This window comes from Narcine bancroftii, chromosome 2 (assembly GCF_036971445.1).
Source record: "Narcine bancroftii isolate sNarBan1 chromosome 2, sNarBan1.hap1, whole genome shotgun sequence".
In the NCBI taxonomy this organism is placed as follows: Eukaryota; Metazoa; Chordata; class Chondrichthyes; order Torpediniformes; family Narcinidae; genus Narcine; species Narcine bancroftii.
Genome location: NC_091470.1, coordinates 52396205 through 52408924, shown reverse-complemented (window position 1 = coordinate 52408924; position 12720 = coordinate 52396205).

The following is a 12720-nucleotide window of genomic DNA, read 5'->3' as shown; positions in this document are numbered from 1 at the left end:
GCACGTAGGGTATCTACCATGATCGGAGGGAGGAATGTGCAAACACGATGCAGGCAGCACAGGAAGGCTGGATCAGAGAGGGGCTGCAGGAGTTGCCAGCCACTTGCTGAGCCACAATGCTACCTAACACTGAAGACTCTGTAACTTGAAATTAAATCACCAAGTTCAATTAGAATCCAACTCAAACCCTGCAAAGCTTGTTCCTACCTTCCACTCAAGAACCACTAAGAGGATTATCCAGGAAGATGTGTTGTGTCAGCTCCATTGCCCAATTGACCAATCTTGGCTCTGTCATTTTCCATCTTGTTCCATCCTCTCCTGTTTATTTCCATGACACCTCTGACCCACTTTCCTGCACTGTCCATTTCAGGATTCCTGGCCCCATACTGGTTCATTCCCATGAATATATAATCCCTCACCACTTCAAGCTCAAAGCTCAATACATCGGGCAGCATCCGTGGAAGCAAAGTATTGGTCAACGTTTTGTTTTAGGACCAAAATCCACCAGCAAAACAATGCTCTCCCTTCCAGCATCCAAGGGGATGATTCTGTTTGAGAGACTCTGTTCTGCTCTCTACCTTCCCTGCTCCTGGCACATTTCTCTGAACCCTCCTCTTTAACCTTTTCCTTTGCCACACCCTTCCCTTCTCTGCAACAGTAAACTTTCTTGCTTCCTCACTTTACCCGTTCTGATGTAAGCCTTTTGAACTGAAAAATTAACTATTTCTTCTTCCACAAATGTCTGATCTGCCAAGTGTTCCCAGCATTCTCTCCATTTATTCCAACTGATGCTTTGAGAGGCTCATGCATTTACTTGGAGGCCGTCACAATCTATTTTAGGATTGGGATTGGATGTATCTTCCACTTTGAGAGCAGAACCTAGTAAAAATCAAGAAAGCAAATTTCATAATTAATGAAATAACATACTAATGAGCAGTGAAATCCAAGACTGAATGCAACGCTTGAAATGCTAGTTTCTCTTTCTGGCAATAAGTAAGCTAAAGGTACTTGGGACAGAGTAGTTAAAATGTCAGAAAACCCACTGAATTCAATGCAAATGAAATTTTGAAATATTTGTGTTTTTAGGCATTCTGCCTGAATCATGTGCTTATTAAATGAAGTGCAATTATACTCCAAGGAATTTAGAAAAGACAATTAGCCAAGTATGTGGTCATCTAGGCTGCTAAGCCCTGAACCGATGGAAGAGGATGTTTTGTGTTTATGAGCCTTAGAGGAGGAGATGTACACTTGAAGAACCACAAGGAAATCAAAGTCCTCTCATGCACATTTCTCTCCTCCATGAAATTTACTGACTGCTCCAGAACCATGCCCACCCCTTGACTGACTAAATCCAGATTATTTACTCCCAAAACACTTGTCCATCATTTAGGGTTTCCATTATATTCCCCAACCTGTGCACCTGTCTGCATTTAAAATTGCCAACACTACATACTTGTCTTTTAATGTCTGTTGCAAATAAACTAATCAAGCTCATTTACAAACGTGAGTGTGACTGAAAGCCCACTTACTACCTTTTCAAGTTACCTGCAGCTAATAATAAAACTATTTTTTCTTTCAGGTTGTCCGTTCAATGCTTAAATGCCCACAATATGTCTTATCTGTTGCTGCTGCTCTAATGTAATGGAAATTTTTGAGATAGGATTCTATTGAACCACCACAAAAATGTGATTATTTGAAACATACAAGAGGGACCCAAACAAAATCGAGAAAAAAGAACAAGTTAAAATGTAACCAATGGAGCAATGTTACGGATGATCACTAACTCCTGCATTACCTTGAATCTGCTGATCAATAGAGAGTATACAAACTCTGTGCATACAATGGTTTCTGCCAGATGGCCATCAGCTTTGCAGAATGAAAGTTCCTCTCTTGAATTTCAGACAGAGAGGTACATTAATTGTCATGGGCTTTATTTTAGTCACCCATCATCATTATTATGGCAACAGCTGTGTTGGAAATTCCCAATGCTTTATATAATGTGCCACATCAATACTGAAATGATCATCTTCAACATTTACAATTTTATTTTCCAGCACTAATATATTTTCTGTTCTGCATCTTTTGATAGGAAGGAATGAGGCTCCTGCCAGAGTAAACTACGCACTGATGTGCCTCACTTGCCTTGGGAGGGCACCACATCTTGCTTCACAGTTCATGAACCAATCCATAACAATCCTGTACATTTAAGTTGATTGTCATCTGATTGTACAATTACAATCTGATGAAGCAGTGTTCTCTGATCGTCAGTGCAAAATACACAACCAGACATAACACACATGCAAACAATTCATATACAGGTCAAGTATTCAAATAAATCAATAAATGTATTATTAAATTTTTAAAATCTAATTGTTCCCTTTAAATTTTATTTTTTTTTTTAATTTAGACATACAGCATGGTAACAGGCCCTTCTGGCCCACAAGCCCATGCCACCCAATTACACTCAATTGATCTACAACCTCCCCTCACACTGACCCCCCTCCCCCCACCACCCCTGTATGCCTTGCGAGGAAAAGAGGAACCCTGGGGAAAATCCACGTAGATATGCGGAGGACATACAAACTCCTTACAGACAGCACAGGATTTGAATCCCGGCACAGTGTCAGCATTGTACTAACTGCTACACTAACCATGCTGCTCTAATAAAAAGAATCATTTGCTTTAAAGTTTCCTCCTTCATACACCACCTTTCCATGTCATGGTCATATAAAACAAACCTTAATTACGAAGTACAACTCTTCCTGCCATGCATCTTCTTTCCAAGTTCTCTTAATTGGCCATGATTCCAAGACATTACCTGTCTCTCCAATGTCACCTTCAAGTGGATCTTCCTTGGGGGGTGAAGGAGGGAGGGAAGAGAGCGGGGAAAAAGGGGAGAAAATGACACTGTGTATATCCAAGAGGGAAATGTCTGTGTGTATTTTGGTCAGTATGGTTCATAGTGTGAAAAATATTTTTTTTTTTAACAGTGGATCTTCCTTTAAAGTGTGCCTTGTCAGTGAATGGTTATTCATCCTAGAAAGTGTTGGCAGGAAGACTGCAATATATCAGATGCCAGGTCAAAAATTCAAAACCTTGCTGATATCTCTGTTCACTGTTTGCGCAAAGGTTTGGAAAGCATTATAATGGTCCAAATAATGGACCATTTAACTTCCTCTGATTCCTTCTATCAGAGTTATTGCAAGGAGGCATAAATTGGTAAAAGAGTGTCAGTAAAAATCCTGGGAAGTAGGATCAATGCTCCTCGAGAAGAATAGCCTGCAGACAAGAAGATAAGATAGATGCAACATAGAAAAGCAAGTGTCTCGATAATCTTCCCCTTCTCATTTCTTTGCATTACAATTTGGTCTGACCAAAGCAATAGCTGGAACCTTTAGTTATTCAGTTGAACTTGTATGAAAATCTAAAATTCTTCTTGTTCATTCTGGATCACAAATTGCCGTTTCAGTGAAAGGCATGCTGGGATTGAGTTTACGAGGATGTCAGGACTGCCATGCATTTGGAAGCATATCATAACAATGTTCAATGACAAAACATGACGGGAATCAAGTATTTCACAGTTCAATTAAATATCTTTTGTTCTCCTTCTGAAATCAGAAGACGCTGCTGATTATGTGTTATTGCTTCACCAAAGCATTCAATTCAGCATAACCTGATATCTCTTTGGAGATATTTGGGTCATAAATTAAAAATATAGCAATGCATTTCAATTTGTGTATTTTGCAATTAATCTGTTTTGTCTAAAAAATTGAAGTTGTAACAGAGTTGTTACCATCTGAAATAAATGGAATAAATATTAAATAGGATGAGGAAAGGCCTGCGATCTGCTCCTCTACCTAGGGAGAAGGAAGGGAAGTTATGGCTGATAACCAGCCATCAGTACTTGATTAATTCCAGTTGGCTTGTTGTGCTGCGGTAAGTGATCTTCACTCTAAAAGCCTTTTTTGTGACAAATCAGTCTTCATCCCAATAACTGCATTCTCCACCACACCACACCCCCCCCCCCCACAATCACCTCACCTCTCCCGTGCACTCCCCTACCCATAAAGCCTTGCTCAATTTGTGACTAATTCCAAATAAGAAGTAAAATCAAATTGTCAGAAAATTAATTAAAAGATAAATCTGCTTGGGTGCAATTTCCTTTGAGTCACGATTTTACGTACATCAATTCCTATGATATTTACCCTCTGAGAAGCACAAGCAGAGCAGATATCATTTCTATCCATGTGAAAAGCTTGCACTTAATTACTCTTCCAGCCTGACATCATTTTAGATGCAATTTGAATTTTAATGCAGACCAGTTCTATTATACTTTTAGAAAATGACAAAAATATTATTTAGAAGATATTTAATTCTCCCCAGAGCCATATGATTCTTGGTAATATAATTTCTTAGAATAATCCAGCAGTGTGTTCCAATCCCTACCCTGGGTGTTGGCGAGATAGCATGAACTCCTGGTACAGCCAAAAGCTCAGGCACAGGTGACCAATTATCATACCTGAAAGTCTATCACATAGATCTTATGTCCTGAGGCAGCTGGTATTGAGGGTGTGGGGAAGATCAGCAGATGAAGTGTGGAGCCAGCTTGTAAAGTAAGACAAGCAATTGGTGTTTGGGTGATGGTGGAAAACAGTTAGATTGGCACTTGGTATTTAAGGGAATGTTGTGGTGTGACCAGCTTTTGGTGTTGGTGGGGTGTTAGGGGTTAAGGCAGATCAATCGTATCTAGGAAATGATGGAGAGGAGTTAGATTGGCAGGCAATCCCGCCCCAAACAGGCCTTTCAAATGAAGCAACACTTCACTTGTGTATCGACAGGACTGATTTACTGCATCTTTTGCTCCTTTGTGGTCTTCTCTACATCGGAGAGACTGGGCGCAGATTGGGAGATTGCTTCGCTGAGAGCTTTCGCTTCATCCGTAGCAGAGACAAAAAACCTCCCAGTAGCCAACCATTTCAATTCTGTATCACATTCCCATACTCACGTGTTTGTCCATGGCCTTAGACAAGCCGCAAATTGGAGGAACGACACCTGATTTTCCGCCTTGGTCTCTCCAGCCAGATGGCATTTTTTTGTTTCTGCTAACTTGCTTTCCTCTTTCTATGACCCCACTTCCCCTTTCCAGTTCCCTTCCCCCTTCCCTCTCTATTCACCTAGCCATCCCTCCTCTCCTTGATCACTGCTGTCCTCTCCCTCCCTTCTCCACCTGTTACCTCTTACTTTTGCAACCACACCTCTCCCCCCCCCCCGCTCTTTTGTTTGGATGCCTGTCGACATTTTTCCATACCTTGATGAAGGGCTCAAGACTAAAATGTCTGTTATGTATTTCTACCTTTACTATTATAACGAACAATGTTTGACCTGCTGAGTTTCACCGGCTTTGTGTTTTTACTTCAACCACAGTATCTGTAGATTTTTGTGTTTTACTTCAGATTGGCAGGTGATTTATTTTCAGGTTTTTTTGGACTATTAGTGAATTCAATTGTTTCATTTTTACATGTGCTGAAATACTATAAAAAATTGTTTTGTGCGCTGTCTGGGAAATCCAATTATTGAAGCAAGTAGTGCAACAAACACAAGTAAATAACTAAAACAATAGTGTAAGGTCTAGTGTTACCGTAGACAAATAGTACAGGGTATAGAGAAAAGTGCAGTCATAAAAGACAATGGAAGAGTATCAGCTTTTTCCAGATACTCTCAAATTCACTTGAGAGTCTGATAAAAGTAGAAAAGAAATTATCCTTGTAACTAGAGGTTTGAGTTTTCAAACTCGCACATCTTCCACCCCACCAAAGGTGGGAGAAGAGAGTTTGACCGAGCAGCCCTCCCTATACAGTGGGAGTTATTGATGGCATTGACAGAGGAGAGGTTGGTTTCTGTGATAACCTGAACTGCATTTACCCACTCTTATCTTGTGATCTCGGGCAGAGCAGTTCCAGTTTGCATCTGTAAAAGATGGAAAAAGGTATCAGCAACCTGCCGAATTTCCTCAGGCTCTGACAAAATAAAGCCCCTATTATGCTTTCTTGGATTTAACATTAATTAGAGTTATTAGTAAATTGTTATAATCAGGCATCAATCATTGGATTAAACTGACAGCTGCTACTTTGTGAGGCTGTGGAGAAGGTGGAAGGAGACCAGTCAATTACGTTGTTGGTGGGGTGGGTTAGACAAGCAACTAGTATTTTGGGGGTGTAAGGTGGCAAAGCCATGATATTCATGGGATGATGGGTAATTAGTGTTTGGGTGCAAGGGGTAAGACAATAGATGGAAAGATCATCACAGTTTGTTTTAGGTTGGGGCTTCAGCAGGTCACCAAAGACCCTTGTAAACTTCTACAGGTGCACGGTGGAGAGCATTCCGGCTGGTTGCATGACTGCTTGGTTGGAGGCGCCAACTCACAGGACAAGAATAAACTCCAGAGGGTTGTAAATTTGGCCTGTTGCATCACATGCACCAGAGTCCACTCCATCAAGGGCAGTGTCTTAAAAAAGCAGCCCTCTATCTACAAAGACCCCCACCAACCAACCCATGGCCTCTTCACTCTGCTACCATCAAGAAAAAGGTACAGGAGCCTAAAGACGAGCACTCAGCGGCACAAGGACAGCTTTTTCCCCGCTGCCATCAGATTCCTGAAAAATCAATGAACCAAAGACACTGCCTTACTTTTCGTGTATTATTATTTAATGTTGCAAAATTCCGACTTGTGTCCATTTCAAGATACGACCGATCCTCTGGTCCCAATTACGGTTAAAATGGCAGGATTTTTAACAGTGTAGAAGAACAGAGGGACCTTGGGGTCACACAGCCTTCATTAATTGGTGGATTCAGTACAAAGAGTCTTGAAGTAATATTGCAGCTCTATAAAATCCTAGTTAGATTAACTTGAAATATTGTGTTCAGACTGGTCACCTCAATTCAGGAAGGATGTGGAAGCTATGGAGCTCTTAGACAGGCATATGGATGCAAGAAAAATAATAGTGGGTGTAAGGTAGGGAAGGTTTAGTTTGTTGAGTAGGTTTATATAGGTCGGCAAAACATCGAGGGCCGAATAGCCTGCACTGTACTGCAAAGTTCTATGTTTAGATGGTGAGAGATTGTGGAGCTTTGAGACACAGAGAGAGAGATCTGTGTGGTCTTGTGCAAGATTTGTGAAAATCTCAGGTTGAGGAACTGCGAGTAATTTGGAAAGCCAAAAGAAGATTATTTACTGATGGGCGAAGATGTTAGGCTTTGGTAATGTATAGCAACCATGAAGCCACATCTTTAATATATAGTGCGGTATTGGACTCTTCATTTAAGGAACAATATTGGAAGCACTTATAAGAAGGTTTAATAGATGAGTAAAGGTTGAGGTTTAGAGAATATAAAACCAGGAATCACTTTTTAAATTTTGTCTTCCCCATTAGTGCCCCTTTCAAATCTACTTGTGCCGTTAAGAGGAGGAAAGATTAAAACAAGAGGACATGAGTTAAGAATTAAGGGGCAGAGGTTTAGAGGTAACATGAGGGGGAACTTCTTTACTCAGAGAGTGGTAGCCGTGTGGAATGAGCTTCCGGGAGAAATAGTGGCGGCGGTGTCAATTGTATTATTTAAGAAAAGGTTGGACAGGTATATGGATGAGAAGAAGATGGAGGGTTATGGGCATTGTGCAGGGAGGTGGGACTAGAAAGGGGTGTTTGGTTCGGTGCGGACTAGAAGGGCCTAATGGCCTGTTTCCGTGCTGTAATTGTTATGTTATATATGTTATGTTAGTTCCTCTCTCATATTTCTGTAATTTCCTTTATTCCACTGAAATACAGATATATCTGACTTTAATTTCTCCTGTTAAACCTCAAATTGAACTCATTCATATTGTGATCACTGCCCCCTAGTGGATCCCTTACCTTCTTTGGCTTGGCTTCGCGGACGAAGATTTATGGAGGGGGTAAAATGTCCACGTCAGCTGCAGGCTCGTTTGTGGCTGACAAGTCCGATGCGGGACAGGCAGACACGATTGCAGCGGTTGCAAAGGAAAATTGGTTGGTTGGGGTTGGGTGTTGGGTTTTTCCTCCTTTGCCTTTTGTCAGTGAGGTGGGCTCTGCGGTCTTCTTCAAAGGAGGTTGCTGCCCGCCAAACTGTGAGGCGCCAAGATGCACGGTTTGAGGCGTTATCAGCCCACTGGCGGTGATCAATGTGGCAGGCACCAAGAGATTTCTTTAGGCAGTCATTGTACCTTTTCTTTGGTGCACCTCTGTCACGGTGGCCAGTGGAGAGCTCGCCATATAACACGATCTTGGGAAGGCGATGGTCCTCCATTCTGGAGACGTGACCCATCCAGCGCAGCTGGATCTTCAGTAGCGTGGACTCGATGCTGTCGACCTCTGCCATCTCGAGTACTTCGACGTTAGGGGTGTAAGCGCTCCAATGGATGTTGAGGATGGAGCGGAGACAACGCTGGTGGAAGCGTTCTAGGAGCCGTAGGTGGTGCCGGTAGAGGACCCATGATTCGGAGCTGAACAGGAGTGTGGGTATGACAACGGCTCTGTATACGCTTATCTTTGTGAGGTTTTTCAGTTGGTTGTTTTTCCAGACTCTTTTGTGTAGTCTTCCAAAGGCGCTATTTGCCTTGGCGAGTCTGTTGTCTATCTCATTGTTGATCCTTGCATCTGATGAAATGGTGCAGCCGAGATAGGTAAACTGGTTGACCGTTTTGAGTTTTGTGTGCCCGATGGAGATGTGGGGGGGCTGGTAGTCATGGTGGGGAGCTGGCTGATGGAGGACCTCAGTTTTCTTCAGGCTGACTTCCAGGCCAAACATTTTGGCAGTTTCCGCAAAACAGGACGTCAAGCGCTGAAGAGCTGGTTCTGAATGGGCAACTAAAGCAGCATCGTCTGCAAAGAGTAGTTCACGGACAAGTTGCTCTTGTGTCTTGGTGTGACCTTGCAGGCGCCTCAGATTGAAGAGACTGCCATCCGTGCGGTACCGGATGTAAACAGCGTCTTCATTGTTGGGGTCTTTCATGGCTTGGTTCAGCATCATGCTGAAGAAGATTGAAAACGGTCTTGGCCTTCTCTTTCAGCACGTCCACGATCTTGTTGTGGCGTTTTATCCTGGCATTTTTAACGCTAAGGCACCGTCCCGAGATGTGTGCCAATGTCTCATTGGACGTCCGACACCTCCTGCAGGTCTTGATTGCAGTAGGTCTGCCGTGGCTCCTTGTGCACCTTGTTGGGTACAGCCCACACTTCAGTAGAAGGGCGTTGATGATTTGATTGTCCTTCCAGGTCTTGTTGTTCTTCACCCACGAGTTCGAGATGGTGTCATTTTGGAATTCTTTAATGCCCGAACCCTGGCATGCAAGGCCCGCCCACTTGCTGAATTCCAACGCTCTCCACTCCGGGTACAGATTGGGGGGTCGCTCCCTTCTCTCCCCTGTCGTCCCGATATCAGTCAACAGAGTGTCAAAGCTCTTGTCCGACTCGTCTTCATGGGGAACCGTGTCATTCCCCTGTTGATCATCAGCATGGGGGACTTGTCTTATACCCCCCTGCTGATATCGCTCGATCTCTCGGAGCGATGAGAGATTTTTGAATCTCTCGATCTGTTCTTCATTGCTCACGCCAGCCATCCGAAATGACGCTGCAATGACCTTGTCGGGCGAAAAGCTGAGACTTAACCTCTTCCTAATCACCGCAGATGGTATTTGCGTTTCCAGTTTCGGGAGAGCAAGTCCCCCATCTCTATTCCTGGAATACAGGACCCCATCCGCTGTTTCTGGGGGGAGATGGAGGATCTCCTTTACTGTCCTCTTGATTAGGCTGTCCAGTTCTTTTAGACAGTTTTGCGAGGCCTCTATTAACGTCAGGTGGAAGAACACTCGTGGGATCATGTGGGTCTTTAGGAGCTCGATCTTCTGGATCGGTTTGAGTTTGGACAATCGTAAGATCGTCCCTTACACTAAACTCTCTAATCACCTCTGGTTCATTTACACAAAACCCAATCCAGTGCAGCCTTGTGGTTTCATCAACAAGCTGCTCCACATCTCATAGCCTTTTCTACCAGTCCCAACCTGGTTTTCCCAATATAACCTTGTATGTTAAAATCTCCCATAACGTTGTCCTTCTGAAACACCTTTTCTATTTGCTGTTGCAATTTGTTGTCCCCATCCTGGCTACTGTTTGGAAGTCTGTATATAACTGGCAACAGTGACTTATTACCCTTGCTATTTTTTAACTCAACCCACAAAGATTCTAGATCTTCTGATTCTGTCATCACTTGCTGATGGTTTCATGTTGTTCCTTACCAACAGTGCCACACCACCTCCTCTGCTTCCCTGCTTATCCTTTCATTACACCGTGCATTCTTCGACATTCAGCTCCCAATGACATTCATCCTTTAGCCATGACTCTGTGATGGCCCTAATGTCACACCTGTCAACGTGTAGCTGTACAAGGTCATCCACTTTATTTCCTATGCTGCATGGATTGAAATGCAAAGCCTTTAGCCCTTTATTGGTTACATTTGACTCGGTGTCCCTGTTGCATTGCACTGCATCTCCATGGCTGCAATTTTGCTCTATCTGCCTGTCCTTCCACACAAACTCCCTACTGGCTCTCCATACTTGTGCGTCAACCACCTCTTCCTCTGCTTCATTTTAGTTCCCACACCCCCCCCCCCCCCCGTGAATCTAATTTAAACCAACCCCTCACCAACGACATTAGCAAACTTCCTTTCTATTTTAGCCTAAAATATCTCTGACTGCTAGAAACGGGATACAATTAAGAAATCTCAGATCTGATAAAAAGATCCCTAAAAAAAATGCGTTCGCACTTGCAGATGCTCACTGACCTGGACTAATCATTCAGCATTGTCTAGTATTTCAGAAGATACTATTTATTGTTTGCCTTCCCTTGACTGAGCTGTAACTGGTCGGTCTGGAACTGTTCATATTGTCTTTGTATTCTCAGGTAAGGTAATGGGAGTTCAGCTGTCAACTATTTTCTGAAATGACTTCCAAAAATTGTGTATGCATTGTTGTAGATAAATATCTAATTTGCATTTATATAAAAAAATTATGTTGCCTGTGGGAGGCCAGCAGATGAATACTAAACATTGTTGCGGATGAGTGGTACGTCGGTTCAAACCTGCTTAGCTTCCAATTGTGTACATGCAGTGAATTGATAGATGAAGCCCTCTTCTAGTATCTCACCTTTCCTTCTCTTGGCAGGTATATTGCATAGAAGTATTTCATGTAGAACCATAGAATACCAGAAACAGGTCCTTGCCTTTTAAACTAAAACAAAAACTCCAACTTGCAATTTATTCTGACAGCTTACAGCTCACTGCCATCAATAAGATAAATATGAAGCCTTATATAAAAATGGTGGTGCTGCCGGAGCTGCTATAGCGGCAGCACTACCGCTGGTGTGGACCCACGGGGAGTGAGGAAACAGAGATGAAGCGCACCCATGGGGTCCAGCTACCCAGTCGACTCCTGCATGGGCTTGAAACAGCCTGTTGAGAGAGCCGACAGAGGTTTTATTTGAGATCCCGTGAGCTCAGGGTCTGGCCCAAGATGGAGGCGCCTATTAATTAGCAGCCAAAAGGGGTTGCAGACTCCGGGAGCAGGGCTCCAGAGGATGGGAAGATCACCTCCCCCCCTCCACTCCACCTAAGAAGGAGAAGCAGAAGAGACGTCCCACAGGACTGTGTCCTCGGAGGTGGGCTCTGCAGCTGAGGGGCCAGTGCAAGTGGCAGGCTGCTGGGAACTCAAGGCGAGGTACCCGCAGAAGCTGTGCACTGCTGGAGACTGTTGTTGGAAAACTTGTGCCAGGTTGCAGACTGCTGGAGACTGGCTCAAATTGGCCAAAGGAGAACCAAGTATTGGAACCGGGATGTGAAGGGGTGCCAAAGGGTCCCTGACCGTGTCGGAAGTTCAGACCTCAGGTTGCCAATGGTTTGAACTGGATTCTGGGAGGCTGCAGAGGCTACAGAAGCACTGAAGATGAATCTATGGACACTTGATCACTTTGGGAGGACACTCATTTGCTTCTCTCTCTCTAGGCCCTTTCATGCAAAGAAAAAGCATGACTGTGAAGGCGGAGGTTCTCCACCCTTACGTTGGGAGACTTACCTTCTTGAATACGGCATAGCTGGCTCCGAGGTGCTGACTGCAATCCCTCTCGGGGGAGGAGTGCAGCATGCCACCACCCCCACATGAATGTACAGCTGCTGCAAGCGGCTGGTTAGGGGTGGCCTGATGATGCTGTCAGCCAGTGACCCATCTCCCCACTCACCCCTCTCCCTCCATGACCCCTCAAGGCAGGTTGGGGGGGATCAGCAGGAGCCATCAGGACAGGAGGGGTCGGCAGGAGCTGTCAGGCCAGGGTGGCCAACAGAGGTCATCAAGGCAGTGGCAGCTGGCGGTGGCCATCAGGGAGCAGCCCCGCGGCCCACTTTGGCCTTCGGGGCAGCTCTCTGCAGTTCAAAACACAGCAGAACAATGGTTGTCTTCCCTACCCATAATCCCCCAGGCAGCTGAAACTTTTCTGGGAAAAACAGCAGTTCCAGCTGCCTGGGGGTTTATGGGTAGGAAAGATGGCTATTTCTCTGCCGTGTATTTATGATGGGTGGCGCTACAGCACCAGTCATCCTGCCTCCAAGGCGCCGCTCGACATGAATGCAATGCTGGAGCAGCCTCTTAGGGCTGTTCCATGA